This window comes from Pseudopodoces humilis, chromosome 7 (assembly GCF_049639895.1).
Source record: "Pseudopodoces humilis isolate 2021_Gansu_Grassland_sample_001 chromosome 7, ASM4963989v1, whole genome shotgun sequence".
Classification (NCBI taxonomy): Eukaryota; Metazoa; Chordata; class Aves; order Passeriformes; family Paridae; genus Pseudopodoces; species Pseudopodoces humilis.
The window spans coordinates 21,404,900-21,431,969 of NC_142206.1; the positions used below are offsets into that span (position 1 = coordinate 21,404,900).

At 38.1% G+C, this 27,070-nt stretch overlaps 1 protein-coding gene across 1 annotated transcript in view; it reads right to left on the reverse strand.

The window, feature by feature from the left end:
- Positions 1-27,070, reverse strand: part of LRRC4C (leucine rich repeat containing 4C) — a 490,474-nt gene that overhangs the window by 451,054 nt on the left and 12,350 nt on the right. The window lies entirely within an intron of this gene.

Here is a 27,070-nt window from a genome sequence, read left to right on the forward strand (position 1 = left end):
TGAGACCCTTACATTTCAGGGTTTCATAGCCATTCACTGTTTCCCAGAACAGTTTCCATAAAGCGTTTCCATAGTCACACCAACAATATAAAATGGGAAAAAAGTAGAACACATGTTCCACAGATGAGGAGGAGTAAGTATGGTAAAGATCTCCTATTCCAATTCATGATATTGCTAATATTTACAGTTATAAATCCTTATAGTTTTAACAATGAATGGCAGGACACAGAATAGCTTTTTTGTACTGCAAGCACTTAGTTTATGCAGACTATGATGAATGCTGACCCACTCTCACTTCCCATGTCACAAGAGAGTGAATTTGCTTCTGACGTGTATAGAGACCACAGCAGCAGCACTCGAGTTGCTTTCTCTTTCTGCCTTCAGCAGTCCAGAAAGGAATTTCTATAAATTTGCATTGATTAGGCCAAAAGACTTGCTTGGACAAACTTTCCTCAGCTGTCAAGCATGGATGGATATAAATATTTATGAGGGCAGAAAAGCATATCAAAACTTAGTGGAGCTGTGAGACAAGCTTAAACAATGCCATTTACAATCCATTAACATAGGTTGTGCTGTCTTTCTCAACTCAGTAAGTACAAAAAGCTACAAGAACCAGTATAATTTCACTGTGGTGCAACAAAGTGTCAGAGAGAGTTAATATTAGTTACAAAAGCATGCACATCTTTACTGGAAAGTTTAAAATACATGTAAATAGAGACATTGCCCCAAGGCATTTCATTTTGTTTCAGTAGAGTTGAAAATGTTGCTGCAACTACACTTGTGTTTTTTATATAAAGATCCACCAGCTGGTGCTTGAAAGTTATACAAAAGCTGTAGGTAACAAGAACTGTGTTTGAGGGGGATTTTGTTATTTTATGGTGTCTTGAATACCTTGCTAAGGAATACATGGTTAGCACTCTGGTTTTCCTCCAGAAATTTCAAAGACTTGGCAAATATTTAAACAGGAACACAAACAGAATTCGCCCATGTTCTAAATATTATCAGTTTCAAAAAGAAAACTTGAATATATTTAGGCACACAATTATTTAAGATTACAAGTAAAATTTAAAAAACTCATACATAGGTACTATATGAGAAAATTTAAAGTGAAAGGATCAAGTCATTCAAGATTCTAATTTGACCATACACCAACTATCTAAATTAAAAGGTAATACCAGAGATGATAAAGAGCCCTTTGCTTGTTTCTTGAAATTACTAGAAACCGTTTCAGGTCAAATTCATTTATCCTGAATGAGATGAAACCTAGTTAAACGTTTAAAAATGATAATATATTCCTGTGTTTCTAAGAAGGGTTTAAAGAAATCAGGTTGTTTCATATAAAAAAGGGACTCTCATATATATTTGAGACCACTGGATCAACATCTTCAAAACAGTCTTAAGTGTGCTTCCTTTCTACTTTAGAAAGTAGAGCAAACAGGATAAAATAATGTGCTGTTGTTGAACATATCTTTTAATACATAAAAGTTTTGGCTGGTTTTGTAAATAGTTACTTTAAAACAACAAAACTTGTCACATCATCTAATTTCTTTGTAGCCTCACCCCCATAGGTATAATAAGTTTCAGTGCCACAATACTACCACATTGTTCAGCCCTGAAGAATTTTGGGAAACAGGTCTTGCAAGAAAAAGTATGTTACACTAACTTCACCAGATCCTGCTTAGCTTGAAAGAATTTATGGAAAATAGCACACAGTACTTTGGCTGCTGAAGTAAAAGTATTCTTTCAAAAAGAAAAAAAAAAAATTATTCCATTTGATTCCCTCACCCCAAATATTTTTGATTCTTCAGCAGTCTCACTTCCATGGGATTACTACAGAGACTCAGAGTAGATGCTTCCTTAACCTTCCTAGCTCAGCTGGTTTCATGACTTTTTCAGATTCTGATACCCTAACAAAATACAGCAACCATCAGAGATTATCCACCTGCAAATTATAAGTAAACCTAGCTTTTATTTTCACTCAAATACTAGAAGCAGATGGGCTTGGGGGATTATTCTCCCTATTGACCAAAGCATTACAGAGTAGACCAGAAAAATCATGCTGTCTTAAAATCACCTAAGTAAGCTAGGCTGATATTAAGGTTCTTTGCTATGGTTTAATAGCACTGTACCAACATTAAAAATATTCAAAACACATGTTTGGAGTGGGAAATCAATTGCCAGGATTTTTCCCTCAAAGTTGCAGACATGTATCTAATTAAGAAGGAAGTAGTCAATTAAAATTGCACAAAAGAAACACTGAAGAATAACAAAGAAAGTGTCGTGGGAAAAGAGGAAACGTGAATGGCAATTCAGCAATCAGGAATTAACAGTAAAAAGAAAAATGGAAAATCCAAAGTATTGCACAGCCTGGAGAAAAACACCTTCCATCCACACGTTACAACAGCAGATGTGATCTTTAGGTCAAGCACTCGAGTCAGACAGAGACACTATTAAGATTGTCTGTTCAGATCCAACTCACCCCTAGTGTTCACCGTACTTTTTGCTACAGGAGTCAGTAACCTACAGCTTTTGTGCCAAAAGCTATGGATGTGCTGGCAAATATTTCTGCCAAGTAGGAGCTACAGCCCAGCAGGAGCAACTCAGCATTCAAATGGTACATGTGCTGAGGATGTACTTCTGACTGTCCCCAGTCTGAGCCCAGGAACAGAGCACTAATTCCGTGCTGGAACATAGGAGATGACCTTGCCTCAAACAGGCTCATCTAAGAGTCAGGTTTTGTGCTCTGTGACCAACTTATGAGATAAGCCAAAGCAAGGCAAGCACAAACACTGGGGAAACAATACCAAAATCACAGTCCTGATGTAAATCAGCTCACCAGTGTAAACCCATCCCTTGCAGAAAACACGGATGCAGCTTCTGACTGACATCTGGCCAGTTTATGCAAGGCTAGCAGTCACAGCATCACAATATGGATGCTTTCCAGAGAAAATGGCTTGCATATGCAAGTCACTGGCAATATCTCAGATTTCTCAACCACTAGAATATCAAATTACACAGGTATGGTATGCTTCAGGAATAAATGACTAAGTAAATCTGACTTAGCGCCAATACATGCAGTGACCACCTCCACTGTGCAACTCCCTTTTAACTTTTAGTTAAAAGTTTAGTTTTCAGTTTCCCACGAGTTTCCTCCCTGCCCCTTCCCCCTCCCCCACCCCAAAAAAAAGGTGTCATAAAGTCTCATAAAGTTAATATGACCAGGAAACATTTTATTAGCTAAGTATTCTTTTCTATAAAACTACATCTAAATTTCCTATTCTGGACTTCCTAATTACACACCTCAAACTCCATTATTCCATTCTCTAGAAGACACCCACACTACTCAGTGCACACAGTCCTATGGCTTATCAGTGGATGTCACAGACTACACTCTTAAATTTTTCATTCATTACATCTCACAGAAGATAGAATTTTACATTTATACAATGCTGACCTTCAGAGTTACTGCAGCCACCAACATCACCTCTGATTTTATAACCACAAAGCTTCTTCCTCTCCCCTTCCTCATCCTTCCTCCACTGCTTCTTATTTTTTACCATTCAGAAGGCAGTATCTATCAATGTGCCACGAGACTGTTGAAACTCAAAATATAATGGAAGAGGATCAACGAAAGGGTACTCAAAATCATCCAAAAAGAGGGGTGAATATTCTCAACATTTCTGTTACTGTGTTCAAGGAGTCAAATGAAAAGTTATCTAGGTCAAAGAAAAATCTTATATTGAAGAGGCAATAGAAAAGCTGGAAAAGTATATGAGCAATAACTTAGATAACTGAATATGAATTTGTTTTCTCTGCCTAGAAGCTGACGTTATTTACGGGAACCAGGAACAAAGCAGTTGCGATGAAATGACTACAATAATGCCTGGCAATAATGATATTAAATCCATGTTGTTCTAATTATTCGCAGTGTGTAATTTGGTTCTCTCCTCAGTCTTGCTGTCTAAAAGCAGCTGGACTTCCTTCATTCCAGCAGAGCAGAGCATGAAGACAGAAGTCCCCTTTCATTTCTCTTTGTCGTTCTCTAGGTCACTGAACAGGAGGACACCTTTGGGCACAATGGGGGAAGTCACACGGCAAGTACTTTGCCTCTCTGAGTCTAAAAAACTATTTTGAAGCAGTACCTGCAGCATTGTGCCACAATAAGCACAGCAACATCTGTGTGTACAGGATAAGCTTAGCAAGAAAACAAGACAGCTTAACTAGTGAATATAGAAGACTAAAGTCACCAAGGCAAGCAAACTGACATGTTAAAGGATTTAACAAAATTTTCTGTGACAGAGCACTCTTACAGATTCAAACAATACACAGAAAAAAACTCTCACAAAAGGCCAGGATGCCTATCACTAATAACTCCCAAGTTTTGGACAAAGCTTACCCTCCCAGAAACATAGAAATGGTTATACATTCTGTGGTTAGATTTCTTGTACCTAATACGTTACACTTTCATCAATACTCAGGTTTTTCTTCAGTTTGAATTTATTTGTACATCTATCCGGCCATTTTAGTTTAAAAAGTTCTGTTAACCAGTACCTTTGATTTCTCTTGCTATCTATATTCAATACCAGTGGTGACCAACTGAATGACTAAAAAGTAGAGACATGCAGACAGGGAGAAGGAAGGTTATGTGCTTACCCAAGGAAACCAGGCTTAAGAAAAACCACAGTTAATTCTCTTTTCAGGAGTTCATTGAAACAAAGTTGAACCACATTGTTTTAGTTATGACTAAGTGGCAGCAAAGGTCCAAGTAACCACAAGGAGGACACAGAGCAATGGATTCCTTGCCCCATTCTCATAAAGCAAGACACCATGAGGCAGGTCAGAGGAGACACGGACCCAAAATCCATGTAAAAGAAACAAATGTTTGAGGCATTGTAATGAAACTTTTAATAGAACTCAGAAAAAGATACATGGAGGAGAAAAAAATCAGGCGAAGGTGATTAAAAAAAAAAAGAGCTTCAAATGGAAATATCTATTATTGGCTCATAAATCAATGCTGTACTTAGCACATTCTTGATGGTGCAAGAAATAAGACTTTCACAAAAAAAACCCCTGTGGAACTCCAATTATTAGCTATATCATAAACAAAAAGAATTTGATAAAAAAAATAAGGAAGGCTACAGGTCCATAAAGAGAGGTCTTTACTTCAACATACAGTCACATACTGCAGTGTAAATGACCCCCCCCATCCTGTAAGAAGGCTGCATTTATTTTAACATTACACCTTTCCTCTAAAAATGTAAACACTTTCCAATTCATACATTAGTTTGTATTATTTGTCCTCTTCACAAAAATAAAAAAAATCTCAAGAAACTTCAAAAATAGAAGGAATTAGCAGGCCTGAAATGAGCACCTCTATCTGGGCTTGAATGCTTTTTGACTTTCAGTAATTTAATTCTGAGGCTAACTTGTCCATTAACACAAATATTTGATATGAAGTGTGTTTTTTATGAGCTTCAGTATATATTCCCTACATCTGCTACCAATAAATCCACAGTTTATCACGTAACTCTACAATTTTACTTGGTTCTGACAGAGGAATATTGGGGCTAGATACCCTTCCTGAACTAGAAAGTGTTAAGGAACAGACCTTCAATAATTTAGACATTACCATGAGCAAGTAAATACATAATATGAAGGTTGTACACAGCCTACCATGCTGCCCAATGTAACAGCTTGTTCAAGATTATAGCAACTCTTATAACAGTAAGGATCTATTTCACTTTGATACAATTATTTAACTGGCTTGAGCATCCTGAAAAGATTGCCTTCAGCTTCCAGGCAGAGACCCACACAGGTGCTTAACTTCTTAGGCACTTTTAGAAAAGAAGTTATTTTTTAATTCCTGTAAAGCACTGATAACATTTCAAGAGACAAAATAGTAAATGTATCCTCTTCCTGTAAGCATGATATGCTTAGTAAGTAATTGCATCTCCTTTCTGGCTACCCATGAATCTTTCTTGAAAACTAAATTCAAGCATTACTCTAAAAAAAAAAAAAAATAATTGAGGAATCAAGGCCACCATAAATCACCTTGGTAGCCTACAGATCGAGTCTCATCCACTGTTTTGTACATAGATCAGGTTCAGATCAGAGATGGTGCTTAAGGAAAAGTATTGCAGATGAGATGTCTTAGCCGCACACGAAAGTATCTATCAAACCTCACACCATTAATTTTAAATTTCTAGCCTAATGTTTTAATCAAACAAATTGAACAAAACTTGTAAGGATTACTGATGTCAGTTCTCAGGCTGAACCCATCTTTCCTGAACAGCAACTGGAGCAGAAGTTGCCTGTGGGAGAGGTTCCATTTAAGCATCCAGCACTAAAATCTGTGAATATCATCTATAACAGCACATTGCACTCATGTGAAATTTCAACTTCAGATGTCTATTGGAAATACAGCACAGCAGAGAGGAAGCAACCTAGGAGGTTTCCAGAGGATGTGGAAGACAACTTCCTAACACAACTGATAAATGAGCCTACCAGGGGAGGTGCTCTGCTAGTCCTGTTATAGGATACCGGCTGACAGAATCCCTTGGGAGTCAGCGCTGAAGGCCAAAGGAGCCCAGGAAAGCTGGATGTGCTTTAAAAAAGAAACATTAAATATTCAGGAGCAGGCTGTCCCCAGGTGTAGAAAGACAAATGGTTGGGGAAGAAAACCAGCTTGGATAAACAGAGAACTCAGACTGGAGACTAGGGGAAAAAACAGAATCCACCACCTCTGGAAGGAAGGTCAGGTAATTCAGTAGGAGTATAAGGATGTTGTAAGATCACTTCCAATTGCAGGTTCTGCAAAGGGTCACCCACATTAGGTAGGTGCAGACAACTCCCATTGCATACAACCTCACAGTATCCCAAATTAAAGAGTGTCATTGGGGTCTCTTAAGTCTGAATGAGCAGAAAAGCTCCATCCCAGCACCTGCTGGATGTACATCACCATCCTGACACAAACAAAACACCGTGAATAGATTCCACTAAGAATTTTTCTGGCTATGGTCAAGGAGCATTCTGATTGCATCCTATTCCTATGGATGTACTTGTACTTTTCTTTTAGGTAAGATACCAGAATAATGCAGGGTAGCAGAATAAGCCCACCAGAGTTCTGACTTGATAATGGCCATTGTCTAGCACGAATCTGCCAACTAAATTATCATGAACATAACTAAAGAGATTCACACTGCTCTTCATCAAAGTTGATGCTTTCAATAAAGCATACCTGATAAATGACTATCATGTAAATTAAAAATTATGACTTTATAGGTCATCTTACCGTTGGGTTCAGAGTTAAACCAAGTGTGATTTAGAAAAAGCACCTACAAAGAACATGCCATCACATATGTGCCAGTGAATTTGGTGTCCCAGCTCCAAGAAAGTTAAAGAAACATTTTTTAAAAAACCCCAATAGATACTGTCCTCTGCGATCTTTGCTACTGAAGCTTTAACATCGCCATCACATAAGTCATTTAGGGACTGTAAGCATAAATAATTTATTAAGTGTAAATATTATTCACCTGTGTTAATCTCTATGCTAATTTTTATTCATAAAATCATATGCAGAATATATGCATCTACAACTAAAATGAGCAAAAAATATTCTAAAGTCTCAGGTGACTGTACATATTATTATGTTCACAATGATCAATACACATCATTACCTCACTGACCAACATGGCAAATAGGTTTCAGAAAATCATGTAATTGTGAGTCCAGAGAAAAGATCTAGATATAGATAAAATTATGTCAAAAGTTGATAGGACTTACAGGCTCTTCATAAGTCATTCAATGGAAAGAGTATGTTTTTCTAGCTAATTTAGGTGCAGTAATAAAAATATTGGGATGATCGTGCCCCTGTGGACAAATGCTTTTATGAATTATATGTTATCTATATAACTTCATCAAGACTTTAAAAATGTAAAAGTACAAGGAATTACTATCTTCATAGGAAAAATAAAAATAAATAAAAATTTCATGACAGGTAACTGGGGCAGGGGAACAACAGTGAAACAACTGGCACCCAAACATACACTGGAAAGATGAATTATTTTTCTCTAGCTATTGCCCATGATGCTGAACCTGAGCAGGCATATTCTGCAACACATGCAGAGGGACAATTAATTGGAAACACTAATTTGCTGGAGTACAATGGTTAACACTGAGTGTTATTTTGAAAACATCCCTAATTGTGCTAAATACTAACATAAATACTTCAGCCAACTAAAATATATTTTTAAAATTAGCATGTGTCATATGTTATATTGTGTTCGTAACCAGAAACATTTTAATGTAGGCTTATGAACTAATGAGTTATGCAAATGTGCACCAATAATAAACAGCAAACCTTTCTTGCTTTTCTAGTGTTTTTTGCATTTCAAACTTGCATTTTTCTAAGCATGTTATTAGGGAGCTATACAGAAATTCTGGTTCCATCTTGTTTTATCAGATCTCCTTTAGTGCTCTGATATATTGTGTTCTCTCTGAATTTCCCAGTCCTGACCAGATGTGAATAAAAGAAGGTGAAAATACCTTCTAAATAGTCAGAGGTTGACAATTATGGCAGAAAAAGTAATACAACAGGAAAGAATCAAAAAATGTTAAAGGAACCCTGCAGAGAATTCCTTTCTCTCTATGGCAGTTTTGTTTTGTGCTGCACAGTCATGTACTTTCCCAGTTTAGGATTTTTCTTTGGTTGGGGTGTATGTGTGAGCACTATTTCCATAGTACTGAAGCACAGAGACTGGTAAAATTAACATATAAAAGCATCAAAAATATACTGCCATTCTTTGTCATGGATGCATCACTGAACAAAAAAAAAAAAAATTAATATACAGCACCCATGGGTACCAAGAAGTGAAAAGTGACACAGGAAAACAAATTGTAATTTGCCTTTATAATGTTTGACATACAAATATCAGAAAATCCTAAATAAAAGAAAATTTTAACAAAGGGTTTTAGATTAATCTAAGCATTATCTTATCCCTACTAAGATTATCCAATCACCTTTGCAATACTTCTTTGGGAAAGGAATACTCTCTCATTTCTCTTTTTCTCAAAGCTGAGAAAAATAATAGGTGGAGTAGGGAGTATCAAAGTTATCAGTTATCCTAATGAAAGCAATAGTCTTCTTGCAAGTGTAATCCCTTCTAATGACTTTCTAAAACTGTCTAGTGCTTTTCTTTTATGTAGTTTGTGCCAAGTACTAAAAACCAAGGAAGATTAAAGCCTGTTCCTACCTAAAGATATACTACCCAATTTAACAGTCTTAACAGAGAAGTCAATAACATTTTTTCTATCCCAGCACTGAACTAGTTAAATCAGTCCCAGAGAGCCTTTCCAGACAACTTGTGGATATACCAAGTGAATTCAGGGGCTTGAGCTACTATTGCTTTTGCAGATGAGGTTCTGCAAAAAGAGAGATCATGATTCGTGGTTTTTAACATTTTCAGGACAATTCAACTTTTCTTCAAAGAGAAAGGAGGGGGAAAAAAGTCCCAAAGACAAATGAGAATATTTATCTAAAAATCCCAAGGATACAAGGGCATACAAGCACATGTAACAGTCACAGTGCCCATAAGTAAAACAAGCCCTGCCACTGGCAAAACAAAAAACCAACATGCAACACATAAAAATCCCCACTATATTCACTGTCTGGCTGAAGGCATACTGCTAACACTGGAAAGAAAATAAATAAGTATTCTCACACTTCATATTCAAGAAAGTGTTAACAGAGATTTATGCTGCTGACACAGTCCATTTTCAGTCATTTCAACACCTATAACACACACAGCTGAAACTCAGTTACCCTGCACCCTGAAGACCGCAGCTCTTAGCAAACAGCCAGTACACACTCCTGTTGTGTGCTAAACTCATTATAGAGAATAATGGAACACATTATTTCTTTAATTCTGCTGCCTCAGGCCACTCATATCATAAACCATAGGAGCGGCGTTACCAATGCCTGAAACAGAAATGAAGCCATAATTTATGCATATTTTAAGACACAGGAGCCCCTCTTTTCACTTTACAATCTTTTAACGATCCCTACAGTTCTAAGATTCCCCGTTAAGTTCAATAGTTCTGTAGTTTCTTTCAGTATTTGATACAAGGCCATCCCTTTTTTAGGTCATGGCACAACAGTTAAAGATATAGATGAGGCAAATGATACTAGACAAAAATTGTATATGTAATATAAGCAATCATCACCATAAGCACTGATGTCTAAGATGTGGCCCCACCTGATCCAAGAGCAACAAGGTCCATTAGATTAAAGCACAGGTAGGTTGCAGATCTGAAAGTTCCTTCCTTTAGGAAGTTCAGGTATGGTCAGCAGCAGTTAGCACACATTTGGAAGCACTAAAATTGGTATGGCACAGATTTTTTATAGTCCTATCTTCATAATAAAAAAAAATTTTTAAAAAATCCTCTTAATTTTCTCTAGTTCTACATTTTCAAGAAAAATTAGCTTAGTCTCTTTTATTCTGTTTGAAAAGAGTTGTGAGAGAGAGATATAAGATATTTCTTTCCCACCCCACTTTCTCTATTTTCTTGTATTGTTCTCAGGAAAAGGTTCAGAGAGACAACATGAGATTCTCTAACTATTTATGCATCAAGAGCAAATAAAACTAATTTTTCCACAAGTGCTGCTTGAAAAGACTGTTTTTTCCACTCTCATTAAATAAACACATTATCCTTACTTGTCCAAGAGTAGAAACCAATAAATCCAAACAAAACAGTCTTTATTATTTAACTTCTCTCCATTTAGTAAAATCTTAAGAACCCTTACAAGCCCAGTGTTCTTGTTATCTTTATTCTTCTCTATTTAAAATGTTCATCACAGTTCCCCCCCAAAAGTCTTGATGGTATACTCATGCACTCAATGGAAACCTTTCCAGTAAAACCAGAGAAAAATTGAGAGTTCTTTACTTGTTTCTAGTGTTTTCTTCCTAGCTCTGCCCCTCCATTCTTTCTTCTCCAAAATGAAGAAAAAGGACAAAAAAAAATCAAAACACTTTGCATATCCTCTGCTGAAACAGCAACATTTCTAGTATATTCTCATCACTTTCTTGTACAAAAACTATTGTTAAGTGTAATTTTTAATCATTTTGACCATAGCTGAGCACTAAGCAGATATTTTCAGTAATCCAATAAAAAGTCAACTAACTGCATGAATGAAAAGAAACATTTAACTTAGAACTCCTCAGTGTTTGAACATTTCAAACTGCTTTCCAAAGTTTGCTACCTTGCACTTCACTGTACTGAATTAGCTTTGTAACAACTTCACAAGCTTTTTAAAAGCCACTTTGAACTTTAAAAAAAGACCCAAATGTAACAATTGTTCCATCCTTTAAGTCTTTGCTAACTCAGATGTGTTTTGTCACCCTATGTACTTTTGTTCATTTTCCTCATTCAGAATATCGCAATGAAATAACAAAAGTTTGGCTTTGTTTTCTTGAGTTTTTAAGTACTTACTGAAAATGAAAGTCTCAGTTTTAATTTTTTTTTTCTATTTTCCAACATTCAGGGGCAAGAGAAATACTTGGAAATAACTATTTATATATCCATGGCAGCTTGTTGATCTAAGGGTATGATATTCACATAGGGTAGAAGAGGTCTCAGGTTCAAATCCTGGATGACCTCGAGTTTAAGGCCTGTCAGCTTGACTTCAGCGCCAGGAAAAGTCACAGAGCAGATCATCTGGAGTGCAGCACAGCTAGGGAATAAGGCCTAGACAGCATGAGATTGGGAAAGGCAGATCCTGCGTGACTGACTTGATCTCCTATGACAAGGTAACCCATTTAAGGGTTGAGGAAAAGGCTGTGGCTATTGTCTACCCACACTTTGGTAAAGCCTTCGAAAGTTTCTCACACGATTCTCATGGAGAAGCTGGCTCTGTGGTGGTGTGTACTCTTCACTGGGTAAAAACTGGCTGGATGGCTGAGCCCAGAGCATGGTGGTGAATGGCCTTAAATTCAGCTGGTAGCTGGTCACAGCTGGTGCTCCCTGGGGCTCAGTACTGGGACCAGTCCTGCTTAATATCATAATAAATAATAAAGGAATTGAGTGTACCTTCTGTCAATTTCACAAATAACAGCAAGCTGGGTGGGCGTGCTGGTCTGCAGGAGGGCAGGAAGACTCTGCAGAGCACTCTGGACAGGCTGGATTGTTGGGTTGAGGCCAATTATATCAGGTTCAACAAGGCTAAGTGCCAGGTCCTGCACTTGGGTCACAACAACCCCATGCTGTGCTGCAAGTGGGGGAACAGTGGCTGGGAAACCGCCCAGTGGAAAAGGACCTGGGGGTACTGTCCAGAGTCAGCTGAACATGAGCCACTGTGTGGCCAGGTGAACAAGAAGGCCAATGGCATCCTGGCCAACAATAATATGGCCAGCAGGACCAGGGCAGTGATTGTCACCCTGTACTCAGCACTGGTGAGGCTGCATCTCAAGTGCTGTGTCCAGTTTTGGGCCCCTCATGACAAGAAGGATATTGAGGAGCTGGAGCATCTCCAGAGAAGGGCAACGGAGGTGGTGAAGGGTCTGGGGTAAAAATCCTGTGAAAAATGCATGAGGGAGCTGGGGGTGTTTAGCCTGGAGTAAAGGAGGTTCAGGGAAAAGCTCAGCACTTCTACAACTACCTGAAAGGAGTGTATAGCCAGGTGGGGCTTTCTTTCTTCTCCCAGGTAACAAGTGACCTGGGAGAGAGTAAATGGCCTTGAGCTGTGCCAGTGGAGGTTCCGATGGAATAGTAGGAAAAATTTATTCACCAAAAGGGTTATTATTAAGTACTGGAACAGGCTGGCCAGGGAAGCAGTTGAGTCACCATCCCAGGAAGCGTTCAAAGACAACATGTGGCTGTGGCACTTGATGACATCATTAAATGATGAACTCAATTAATGGCTCAACTCAATGATCTTTTCAAAACGTACTGATTCTATGACTTCAGTAATATGCCTTATTATATTACATAATTCAGCAACAAGATTCTGCCAGCTGCTTTTTCTTGGTTTATGGAAAACTCAATCACAAACATTCTCTCAATCAGCTCTGATCAACATGCCTTCCATACATGAGTAATTTGCTTCCCCTAATAAGAAAGCATAGTGTAAAAAAATTTAGTCCAAAATATAATACCCAATTCTGCTTCCATTAGTATATTGATTCTGATAGAAACATTATAATGGGCTTGTTAAAATATTTTCATAACACAAACCATACCAGTTGATTTGGATTAGGTTCAATTAATACAACTCCTTCTTTACATCCCCTAAATGTTTAGAAAAGTTCTTGGTGGTCGACAAATGCATGAGTGCTCTCTGAGCAATAAAGAAATTGTGGTTTTTCCTTCTGTTCTACTACAGGAGACTTTTAAAAACTTTGCTGACCTTAAGCACACAAATTCAGTTCTACACAGAAGTCACCTTTTAATATTTAGAAATAAGGCAACACAGCAACAAAAAGAAAGACTGAGAGACTAAAAAAACAGAACTCTGAAATCTTTGCAAAGGTAAGAACAGAATGCAGTCTGAAATTTTCTATAGCAACTTCAACCAATACTTTCTACAAATTCTTCAGCATATTGAAGGAACAGGCAGCAGTCTGATAAATCAACACCCCTGTAACATCTAGTTAGGATATATAATGCCATGAACTTATGCTATTTTGAAGTTTGTGTGGCTTTAACTTGATTGAAACTTCTTTGCATTTCAACTTTCCAATGCAATGAAACAGAATCCTATGGAGTGAGCCAGCATCAAACCTACCTTAAGCTCACTTAGGTCTTGATCAGACAACAGCCCTGCAAACATGTGCTCATACACAAATCCATTTATAGTACTCATGTGGGATTAAATTTACCATACACAAAAGTAAATTTCACAGTCAGTGTCAGAGGGGAAACAGCAGAAGTGAACCTCTTTATATTATTCTTGTGATGCCTAGAAGCAGGAAAAGAAAATTTCAATATGCACTCTGACCTCCTGCAATTTCAGACAAAATTACATTTGAGAAGTGTTAGATAAACTTTGGTAGGCAATTCTGATTGTTGGAAAAAGGAAAACACAAAGGTACAGCCATCTCAGCAAGAGGCCACTGATGTTATTTGTGGCACAGTGTTCAGGTTTGGGTCCTTATTATGCTTAATTGAGGCCAGCAGCTTTCATCTGCCAAATTACTTTGCAGGAATCAAAATAGGAACCTGCATCCCAAGCTCCCACACTCTATAGCAATACCATAATCCCACATGGATAGCAAAAAAAGGCTCAAACATTTCATGGTTTTACTTTTATTATAAATTGCTATGTCTTAGATTTTCTGTTGGCCAGCTCTATGCAATACCAGCTTTCAGTTATCTATACAAAAGCTTAGATTTGATTCTTTGTTAAGGTACCAACACTAATGGATGCAGGGAGGCAACACACTGCATATGGGGGCGTGTACTGGAACAAGAACACGGAAGTTATAGTACATTGTAAATGAAAAAAATTGCCTCTAGGGAGACAAGCTATCCTTCAAGAGGAAAACCCAGATAATTTATGCCTGCAGAGGTACTACAAGGCTCATATTTTTGCAGACAAAATTTCTCATAATAATATAGCTCAAGCCCAACAGGAAGGATCTATTAGTCCTTTGTGTACTCCACTATTGCTTATTCAGCCAAAAAAAGTGGCATAAAACATCAATGCCATTTTCTCACTCAAGGTTTTTTCAGTCAAAAAATTGAGGAGCTCTACTGATCAGATTGAGCACTGAGAGACTGGGAGAACAGATGGCGGACATGCAGTGAATAATTTTTGCATCAAGCAAACCTTCACTGTTCAATACAATCTATGCAGAAGACCATGCTCCTTTTGAAGCATCCCACTGGGCAGGTAAGAGTGAAGGATCAGAGTCAATTAAACAAATATGCTTTCTATTGGCATCCAAAAAGTTATGTCTACTCCATTACCAGCCATAAAGGCTGAACTAAGTGTGTACTGCTGAATTCAAAAGGCCCATTTCCATCTCTGAACTGGGTCAGAGTAACACAGGTAAACAGCAACTGGAGGAAACACACCACAATATGCTATCTTTGAAAAATCCTCTTGTTTCCTTGTGTTGATATCCTTAGAGGTGGAAAATTAAAGGAGGCAACACATCCTGCTCAAAACCAAGGCAAGTCTCTATTGTCAAATTAGGGAATGATGGTTTTGCCCCAGTTCTTTTACACAACTGAAGATCTACAAAATGCTATGGGACTTACATTAATCTCAGAAGTCTTGTGTTTACACCAGCCTTCCTGAGTTGTAAGAAATCACTTCAGTAGTGAAGCTTAAGACTAAAAAGATTGTGCAAGACGACTGTTGCTAATCTCCTCTGCCAAAAGTTATCATTATGTTTTTCTCCAAAACTTCATTAAAACTTCAGTGGCATTAGTACTGCCCATTTAGTGAAAGAATAAACATTCAGAACAAGATTTTTCTTTGGCACAAAGTGTCATCAGCTTTCACATCGGTAGCTGTTGGGGAAGAAAGGACTGATAAAATCTTGTCTCCGTATTTGCCTCTGTTTATTGCTTTTGGAACTGTTTAGAAAAAGCCAACCATTCACAAATGGCTTATTTTGCTGAAATTAGAACAGCATTTCCATAAAACAAAACCCTTGGAGCTCCCTAACTTGCCTTCCAAACTCTCTAAATGCCATGGGACCTTTCTACAAGGACACTGCTATGACATAGCCTGTAGGAAACTGTTCAGCAGTTTGAATCCAGATTTGTCTCTATCGTAAGACGTGAAGGTGGCTGTGAATTTTAGAAGCAGCCAAGTGAGCCATTTTTGAATACTTTCCCATTTTTCAGCCACACTGCAGTAGGGTCAGAGGAAGCAGCACACTAACAGCACAATCCATAATTTTCTTTCCCAAGGTAAGAAATTCACTTCATAATCACTCTGTTCTATTGAGTGTCTGGCCCTTATAGCAGAGTGATCTACAATGTCCTGTGACTGGAAGGAATTTTTGAAAATAAACATATATATATATATATACACATACATATATGTAAGTCCTATCAGTGTTGCTGTCTCAAAACTAATAACCCAAATCCCCCTATAAAAACCCATATACATATTTCTAAAATTTAAGATCAGTTAGGTCTTTTATTCACCATGCAACAGCAATAGAGTATTTTTAGCGAAACCTATTTTACATCAATTTTACATTCACTTGCTGTTTCTGGTTGTGAAAGGATTAAATATCATACTACTGTTTGTGTTTCTCAAGGGAAGCAGTCTGAGATTGTACCTAACCATTGAGAAGCAGCACTAGAAGAAAACAAGCAACAAGTCTCATTTCCTAGACATACAAATTTACTATGACAAAGCCAGTGAAACATGTTTGAATGATTCTCGGAGATTTTTTTTTTTTTTTTCTGCAAAACAAATGTCTCCATGCTATTGTTACTCCAGTAAAACATGGGAGGGAAACAGCAACAAAAAAATGTATAAAAACTCAGACAAAATATGCCAGACAGTGACAAATAACTGATTAATTTAAATTGGAAAGCTCCAGTTGTTGGCAGAAACTCTAAGACATTTTTGTTTTTAAACACAGAACCTGTGGTAGCATGGTCTGAATACAAGTTTTAACTAAATGGACTTCTAGGCTGTATCAGTCAGTGTTTGGGTTTGTTACACTCCCCTTGACCTCCAGTGTACTTACCTGATGCGTAAAAAAAGGATCAAACAGAGCATTGCCAAAAGGGAAATTATGGTTGCCTGAGCTCTTAACCTATTGTAAGTGCCTCTTTTCAAAGCCAAGCTATGAATACATACACAGCACTTCTGTAGTGCTGATAAAAGATTCCTGGTGCATCATGAAGATGAAAAATGATTCTCAGTCAAGAGGGAAATTGCCGGAGGTGTCAGAAGACATGTTGCAGTGACGCAAACAGTGACACAGACATTAATTTCAATAATTTGACAGTGAAACAGTGCATACCTGAACTGCCTAATTCTTTACAATCTTCCTTTTTTCACAACAAGATTTGGTCATTTAAGTTCTTCAAAAGCTTTATCTCTATCTTCCCCTAAGCTCCTTCCCTCCTTTTTACCTCCACCCCAACAAAAAAAAAAAAAAAGCACATAGACGTTTCATTTCAGCAGGGAGATTTTAATTAATTATACTAAACAGAGTGATGATCTGGAAAGGTCACACCAGCCTTTCAGCATGCCCTCTCTCCCAGCTAAGTACTTCTCAGCTACAATTGATTACTTTGTCTTTTAGGTTTGCATCATTCTGTCAAGAGCACCATGTATGGCATCAATAGCATTACTGATATTGTGATAAGCCACATCCCAACCTGATATGGCCTCCATCACATGTTCAAGGTGCTAAACTTTAATAGAGGTTGAAGCCTTTAGAGTGACACCCTGGAAAGGAAGACGAAGTACTGGAGAGACCTAGCGCAATAGTGGGTATTCCCATGACTCAATAATGTAGCATAACATAAAGAGTACCCCTCAATGAGGGCTAATTGCTGTCTCACCAAGTTTTTCTTATTATGTGTTTTAAATCCTTGTTGATGTATGCCATGTTACCATTAAATATATCTACTAAAACTAAAAACAAAAAAAAAAACCAAAAAAACAACCAAACAAAAAAACCCACCACACTAATCTGTGAAGAAAGCCACATGCATGCTTACCTCTTATTCAAGAACAGTGAGATCTTTCAAACAGCTGTAGCTGTCCCAACACATATTCTATGCATTTTATCAGATCCCCAACTGCTAGAGACTGGTTCTTGTTTAAACTACTTGTATATTATTACTTGTGAGAACAGTTTCCTACCTGGCACCACACCAAAACCTCCCTGTTGTGTATCTGCCCAAAACAGTAGTCCACTTGCCCATGACTATTCCCCCAAATCAAACATGTAGTAAACCACTGAAAAAAGGGGCACATGAGTGTCTGTATACAGGAGAGAGCCAAAGGTTCAGCTCTCCCTCACTGCCAGGTTAGCAGGGGACACAGACAGATGGTCACCTTGTGCTGAGGCAGCTCAGAAAATGCTTTTTCAAGTATGAATATAAATGGGTCTTGTCACTTTTAAAGTCTGAAATATTCCACTGGCACTGGTTCAACTGGCTCTTAGTTAAGAGATTTTTGTACAATAAATAAATTTGCAAAAGTGCTAGGTCAAAAAAAAACACAAACAAACCCAGCCAGCTTCTTCTGCCCCCATTTTTCTCATCATTACAATGCACTCCTGGAACTTTCAACTTCAGGGAAATGCAAATTCTTCAACAATGAATTATGCAAGAAGAACGAAATACATGTGGGTATAGATATGACAGAAAAATCTTTTGCAGCACATACGGGGTGACAAGGTACAGAGACAGTGCTCTTCACTTGTCTGCACTGAAGAGAGAATAGTTAAATTATACCTGCAGTGAGGTTTTATATACAGCTTTAAGCAACTCCACTTACAGCATCAACACTGCAGAAAGCGACAGGTGACTTCTGAGCCCTTGGTTACAAGATGACAGAAAGCAACCTGGATACATGGATACAAATCCCACTGAAGGTTACATTTGTCCTTTGCTGCAGACCCTACCAATCTGCCGTGTCCTACTTCACACTTGGTGAAACAGGAACACTTGTACCCTGCCTGTTCAATACCCAACATAAATCAAGTCACTAATCACCACTGGAGCTGTTTGTTTTGACCAGGCTTTTTACCACTGGCACACACCAGATTGCAAAACTGCTCTCTGCCCTGCATAGTGTAAATTCACAAGCAAGGGGCAAGAGGTGGTGGGTGTTGAAATAGCAGAATATATTCCAGACCAAAATAATAATCAACCATCTACAGACTGCAAAACATTCCATAAAGGCATCAGCATAAAATGAGAAGTAGGTAAGAGACAAGGTACCTCAACTTGGAAAGGTGGAAAACCAAAGATGCAGTACCTGGTAACATCCAATAGTACTGGCATTAGAGATTCATATCCTCATCTGCATCATGAATATTCCAGCACACACACACACACAGCATTTCAAAAGCATTTTTTGTAGAAGATACACAGGTTGATAATAACAAGTCAATTTTTACCCTGGGTCACACTAAAATGATAAAAATTAGCATAAAAAGAATGCTCACAGGTTCTGCCAGAGTACAGAGGAAAACTTTGTTTTGCAGTATCAAGAACTTGGCCTGAAGGTAAAAGGAAAACAAGCAAGCCACGCAAAGCAACTTATTTACTCCTCCTGCTCTCAATTGCAGCAGCTCCCTCAGGATGAAGACACTGCAATACAGTTATACAAGAAAACTGGAAGGATAGAGAATCCCCGCTGAGAACTTATTGCAAGTGTGACACAAAACAGCAGCCACACGGCTAAGAAGGTAAACACAGCATGCCAAAAGGAAAGGAGGTCAGCAAGCGGCACGGAGCAAAGCCGCCGGTTAGCGCTCACCGCGGTGCAGCTGCGGTGCCGGTCCCGCTCTTTGCCGAGGATAAGGAGAAAAAAGGAGCTGTTTGTTTCCCTGCCGCTACCACTAGGGACTCCAGAGCTCCTCTCCGGCTGCCGGCAGCATCCTGGAAGCCGACAGCCGGGAGCGGGCCCGCTGCCGAGGAGCGAGTGCCGCAGCGCCCGGGAGCGCGGCCGCGGGGCAGGCGCCTCGGCGGGAGCGGCGCCGGCATCCCCGGGGCGGCCGCAGCGCTCCGCTCCCGCAGCAAGGACAGCGCCGAGGCAGGGAAGGGCTTCCCGCCGGTGATCAGCGCGGGGAGGGAACTAAGGAACCTGCTCTTTGATCCCCCGAAGCCTCTCCATGCCTTTTCGTTCAAAGAGCACCTTCTCGGGGAGCCGACTGCTAGATCACGTCAGGTGATGCAGCTTTAATGTGTCTCTTAGAAAGGTGTGCAAAGAACTATAAATAGAGAACCTGACTCCTAAAATACATTTTTTTTTTCTTTTTGCCTACATCGTGTTTAATATACTAAGAACCTTTCACACACTATAATTTATTCTCAGAGTCTGAACAATCTTTGCCCCCCAGCTCACACATGAAAGCACAGAATCTTGTGGGGAGAAATCAGCTCTCTCCTACATTTGCACAGCAAATTTCACAATAGAAACACATTCTGGAAAGCCAAAGAATCAATGTAATAAAATAGCAAGTAAAAATCAGTTAACACATTACATCTGAAACCAGCAATTCAAAAGCCACAAAACAAAAATAAGGATTCAGGAGACGGGAAAGGAATACTTTCAAATATATTTTCAAAAATACAAACAAAAACGTCTAGGGAAAACATTTGTATTAACTACAATCACATCAGGGAAAAAACCCTGCAGCTGGATGATAATAAGAAATAAAATTCAAAATTTTAATAGTGGCATGAAAAGTAGTCATCACAAAATGTTTTGTACTACATTTGTGTACACCAATGTCTCCAACCACTTTAAAACCAAGAAACATATCTCCAGATAGACAAAGACTGGTGAATGTTTCATTTACAGAGCCAGCTTTACAGAAAGTTGTTTTGGGTTTCCGTATTTTTTTCTGTTGCTGGGTGGTGACTCTGTGACAAAAACCTACTCACAGATTAGTGAGCAACACACCAAAATTTCCATTTCTAGCTCCAAACTAAGACCACTGGACTGCTTTTCTCCCCACAGGCAAAGTTTCAATACTGACTTGGTTCACCTTAGAGGCATTTACACCAACTCAGTGCTCTAAAAAGGAAAGCTGATCAACATTATGAAGACTTCATAAACCTTAGCAAGCAAGCACTGCAAGCAGCTAAACACATATGGGAGATAAAACTGGACAGTGCACTCGGAGAAATAAGCAAGGAGACTTCTTAGCTCCAGATGCTTGAGCAAGGCTTGTCTTCCACAACTGGCATGATCCCTACCTTTGTCCCACCTCTGTTCTGCCTCTTGGTCACTCAGTACTCTGAGGCTGACTATAGCCATAGGAGACCAGTTCTTAACTCTGCCCTCCCACCCAGCTGCTTCCTAGGTCAACAGCTCTGCCATGGCTCTTTGTCTGTGATGCAAAGGGAGGACTTGCCTCTAGCTGAAAGCAGAGCCAAGTAGCAAAAGCAGCATGAGAAGGTAGGAGCTGAATCTGAAATGTTAACTGTACAAAGACAGCTGAGAGCATGTTTATGCACAGTGTTCTTTGATTCACTTCCCCCTCTCAAGCAACTTCTTTAGCTGTTTTCCTCTGATAATGATAGTGCCATCTGCTCTTACCATTTATCTAGTAATCCCTACCTTTTGGGTATGGAAACATCCCTATTCACATAAAGCATTATCAAACCAATTATGTTCTGTTTATGAAAACATACTCAGTTGCTGGAGGGAAGATCACATAGTTATAAGCAAAGTGACTCCAGATAGCAAGCCACAAGATACTAGGAAGAAACAAAATCCTACATGCTTCTTCCCATGGCTGTCCTTAGTAGCTGCCTCTTTACTCAGTCAGGTTCCAAAAGAAATGCTTGCAATCTCCCCAGAAGCAGTCCCAAGTAAAACCAAACCCCCCAGGTTTCCCAGCAATAGTCTGGCAGAGCACACAAAGTGCACTGGGCCTAGGAATATTAATCTCAGGCAGAATTTGCCATGCTCTAGTTAAAGGAGTGTAATCTGTGAAGTCATCCAGCACATGCTGATGGGAATATGGAAAAGTATATAGGTGTAGAGATGAGGGCCCCGACTGCATTAATAGTGGTATTTATAATATTGAAACTCTACAGCCAACTTCTCAGTGACAGCTCACTAGCTTCATGGAAAGGACAAACGTGCCTAGGGAGTCTGTATAGTCTTCATCATTGGAGGTCTTTAAAAAGAAATTAGACATCTGCCAAAAATTATACAAGTACACACAATTACACATTCTGTGGACAGACATCATTGACATCCTTTCAAACTCACACCTAAAGAAGCTTATCCTTTAATCTATCCTAATTTGTAGCCTCCCAGTGGGTTGGTCTCTCCCTTCATAAGCTCCATTTCACCACAAATCATTCCCAAAATGAATATAACACCTAATAATAAGAGACATGACAAAAAATGTTAAGTAGACAGAAATCCTTAAAAGCACACCCAGAAGCTTTGTGTATTTAAGGTTTATGAATCACCCTGACAATGTTAATCAGGGTCAGTTTGGACAATTTCTTCAAAAGAGAGGCTGTAAAGTGGGGACTAAGGCTCACAGGAAGTTAGCAAACCTACAGAAAAATGAATTATCTTCTCTATAATTATTTATTAGCACCTCAGGACTTGAAAGAAAAACACCTGGCCAGCTAAAAAGTCAGCCCAGAGTGACAGGGACTACAAATTCCCAGCAGTGTCAGTGAGCAGCCAGAGTCTCATGATCATCAGCAATGTTTTGTCCAGAGCTGAAGATATATAAAGCGGGGAGTCAGAAGGTGTAAAGCTAAAATATGATAACTGAATCTAAACAACACCAGAATGAACAAAGGCCTGAATTTTGAAAAGTTCAGTTCTGATTTATGTGTCCAAATAAGTGTCAGATTATGAAGAGGCAACTACTACACATGTAAGCCTTCTGAAACAAATGTGGCTATTATTGCCACAATAAGAATTTGTACCTGAGGAGAACTTTTCAAAGTGATTTCTGCCTGCTTATGCAAAAGGAACACATAAGATCTAAGAAAATCCATTTTTGAGATCTCTTGATAACTGCTCTCAAGTCTAAAAGGCTCAAATAAGTCACACAGTTTCAAGCTTAGTACAGCTGGTCTGAGCATATTTCAGTTATCTAAGAATAACAATCAGCTAAATATTATTTCATAATTCTTTGCAATGATTTATATAAATGCCCAAACAGCAAATTACACAGTTTATGATGTTTTGAAATTAATGTCTTGAAATTCACTTGCTATCACCTCCTCCAAAATGGACGAGAAATTTATGTAGATATTTCTCTCTATTTCAAAGTAGCAGGATGACAAACAAAAAGATTACTTCCATAAACACAGTATTCCCTCAAAAACTTTAGGAAAAGAGCTGCACATTTCCAGTACCTATTTAGCTACATTATGATTTCTAGTTTCCTGTGTCATACACTTTAAATACATAGGGGTAAGATATTGTCTCGTTCTGCCATCTACATTCAATGAAATCGGCTGGCAAAACATTTGCTTTCTTTCCTAACATATGGCCCAATTACCATTTAGGCTACTATGCAGCAATCTTTTTATCAATTAGCACAAATAGTCACTAGAGCCTGGGCTCAAGTACTTATCTGATTACAGATCTGCCCAGAGCTGTCTGCATAATAAAGTACAATATATTCTATGTAGGAGAGGAATCTCTTGCTTATTACACATCCCATGCTTGGATAGCTGAGAAACATTAGAAGACACATGACAATTGTGTTAGGCCCAAGTAAGCTGGTTTGGTTCATTATTCTTTTCAGTGCTTTGTTTATTTATTTTTTTTTTTTTTTGCAGAACAACCATCACTAGCAACTTGTGGGATAAAAGAAGTCCCAGGTAAAAACTAAAGGACTGTAAAATTCAGTAATACAACTTGTACACTGTGTTGCTTGTATTGCGAATACTGCACATGGGTAACTCCAAAAGTAATTTTGTTTTCCCAAGGTTCCTGGACATCCTTACTTGCAGTGGCTTCCAGCATCTTCAGTAAGGTGATCTGTACTGCCTCACCTTGATTTTCAGGTTGATTTGTGCTCTATTGTCTTACCATAGAAGAAAAGCTTTCATGTTTTGACCCAATGATAATCGAGGTTTTTTCCAACCTTAATGATTCATCGATAGTTACTGAATTCCCACAGGTTATTTGGAAATGTGAAGCCAAGTCTGAAAGCCCCAGGCAAAACTGCAGCAAAAGAATCATACATCAACTACAAGGGCTGTGTCTCCATCATTATGTCATTATGAACACAAACACCCACAAATTGTACAATATAAACTGGTATTTACTTCCCCTCAACCAAAGGACCTACAGATATCCTCTGATGCACTTAATTAGTCAATATCCATAAGCACTTTGATGATAAAAAGCAACATAATTTGCCAAGTATTACTTTTGAGTAACCAGTAGCTCAAAAACATCTTGCCAAAGTACAGCAATAAGCTTGTCCTTTTAAACCTGTTCATAATAATTATAGCTGTTAACAAGAGATATTGTTCAGCTGAATGAACACGGTGAGACTTCAGCAAACAATTCTCATCAATCTGACATTCTTACAAACATCCCTTGCTAAATGTCAAGTGAGATTTCCAGAGGGAAAGAAAAGTGTCTTTCTTCCCAGAAAAGGACAAAGTTTACACAGATAAGAACAGAAAGTGAGACAGAAGTGGAAGCAAATAACTGTTTTCAAAAGAGCTCTAAAATTACTGACAACTGTGCTAACTATTAATAAAGGTCTGGTTCTAAGCAGGAGAAAGAATCATTTACAGTGCAGAAAACTGCTTCTTTTAGACACTGGTGTTACTCTTCATAGCTAAAGAAGAAACCAAGAAAACTGATTTTTAAATTTTGGTTTTTCTTTACACTCCTTCTCTAGTCCTTTAAAGAGTTATTTGGAAGTGGCTTGCCATATGTTAAACTGTTCATTCATTCTTTAATATCCTAAACAGAAAGAGAAAATATCTTAAGTTGTGGCACAGAATGTACCATGGTACATTTCATTATAATTTTATGGTATTTGCACAATTTCAATATGCAGGTAGATTTTTCTGAAGGAACATTTATAATATCTTGGAATACCTAATATTGTACTGGGCTTCCACCAACAGAATACCCCAATTTGTTGACCCAAATGAAAACAGAATGAATGAGTAATCATTAGCTAAGCAGCAGGATGCTCTTAAAGTGCTACCCCAACACAAACACAAAAATTACCAATATTTCAGTATCATTTTCTATTTAGTTTGGGTTGGTTTTTTTTTTAATCAAAAGGATGCTGAAACATTTTTAAATGGTTATAACATGCTTTAAAGAGGTAAATCTCTAGCATGCCTGACTATGAGCACCTCAGTTCCCTATGTGTATATTAGAATAATTTCCATCATGTGACTGCAGCTTATTACCAGTAACATATGTATGAAGTCCTCTACATGTGCTTGATTTGTGCCATAGCTTTTCAGATATAAATTCCTAGCATCAGCTGCCATTTAACAAGCTGCCACAAGGGCTAACATTTTCAGAAAAGGAAAGGCTGGTGGTTCTCAAAGAAATTTTGATAGTTGAAAGAAACGCAGAAGAATAGTCCTACTTCCACAATGCTTTTCAAAATAGAAAGACTTCAAGAACTGTTCTCTCTCCAAGCTTACAAAACTTCATGGACACTTCCATTTAACAGATTCAGAATTTTTTTAATGGGGAGGAAAAAAAAAAAAACTGCTTACACACTTAGTATAATAGCAAGATATTTTCCCCACTGATAGATTCATAAGTATTAATGACTTATGAAATCACTTAGTAAATCAAGCCACTGAATGTCCTACTGCAAGCCTAGTTCTATTGTACTTCAAGAGTCAAGTGGATTAACAGAAAAATTGAAATAACAGTTATTTTAATTCAGTCACACACTCTGTTACACTGGTAGGGAGGTTCACTACAGATATGTAATCACTTTCCAAGTCATTAGAGTCTGGACAGAGGCTAGGAAACAGTCATGGTTTTCTGACAAAATCACAGGTTTAATTTTTATAGTCATAACTTCTATTTGGGCCAGTTTCAAATTGTAATAATTAAAGGAAATTTCACAATTTTGCAGTTTTGGACTTTGCACAAGTTTTAGCCCTTGGCCATAGCACTTTGCTGAAAAGCTTTCATCTAGGGTAGAATTCAAGATTTCAGGTCTTCCAAATTTAGGACCCTGTGACTTAAAAGCTGCCTTAAAAGCTAACTAAGCTAAAAGTAAAGTGATTATGCACACCTAAATCTACATGAATCATGAAACAAGAACAATTTACATTTGTCTGAATGGGATTTTATTCTGATTCCTAAAGATAACTCTAACCCTACCAGCTATTCCAGCACATAAGCAGCTATAGAGTCTCCCTCTTTCACGGGAAAATAGCCATTGCTCATTTAGGAACTAAACAAGTACTTTATGATTTAATATAAAGTATGAATTTATAAGTAATAAATTTATAAATTTAATATAAATTTATAATTTGTAATTTATTTTCTGACACTCAACACTAACCAAATCAACCTGGACAAAGAACCCTGTGCCAAAGAAATAAAAAATTAAAAATATAATGGTGATTGGTATGGAACATTTGTGTTCTTCCAGCTAGGAAAGAAATGGGTTAAAAATTTTGTTGTTCCAATGTGCAAACAAGCATTATTCATTGTAGTTACAAGATTGTTTTAGTCTCCTTCATCAAACCAAGAACCTCTGCATCCCTGGCAGGGCAGAACGACTAGTGGTCACATTAGACAGTCCAGTTCCATGCAAAAAAACAAAAGGATCAGAGGGAGTGATCAAAACTAATATACTACAAACAAAAGTTGCCCATTTCTTTCTCTAAACATTAAAGGCTTTTTATTTTTAAATTGATCAGTGTCTGAAGTAAGCTTAGGTAATTGTTCCGTTGCTCAATTTCTTCCCTACTCAACGAACAGATTCAGCAATGTTACTGTCATCAACATCTCTTCTTAATATAGTACTTAATGCCCTGAGCCTTAGCTAGCTTTTTAGATCAAACAGGTTAACAAATAAATTATATACCTGTATCAGAGAAGTTACTGTTATAAGAAAAGGGAGGGGGGAGATTGGAAGAGGTAATAAGATCATCTCACCTAATTTTTATTGGATTTACATGTTTGCAATAAGCATATTAGGCCATAACAACACCCGCAGCTAATGAAATAATGAGTTGTTAGCACCACCTCCGCTGGCACAATGCTTTAACACGGTCAGCCCGGCTGCCTCCCCACTCCACTCATCCCCTTCCCATGCAATTCTGCAGGAGAAGCAGCTGGACCGGTGCTCCACAAGCCCTGACTGTTCCCAAGGCTTTGCTGCACTACGATATACTGAATTTAGAAGAGGCGCTTCTTTAA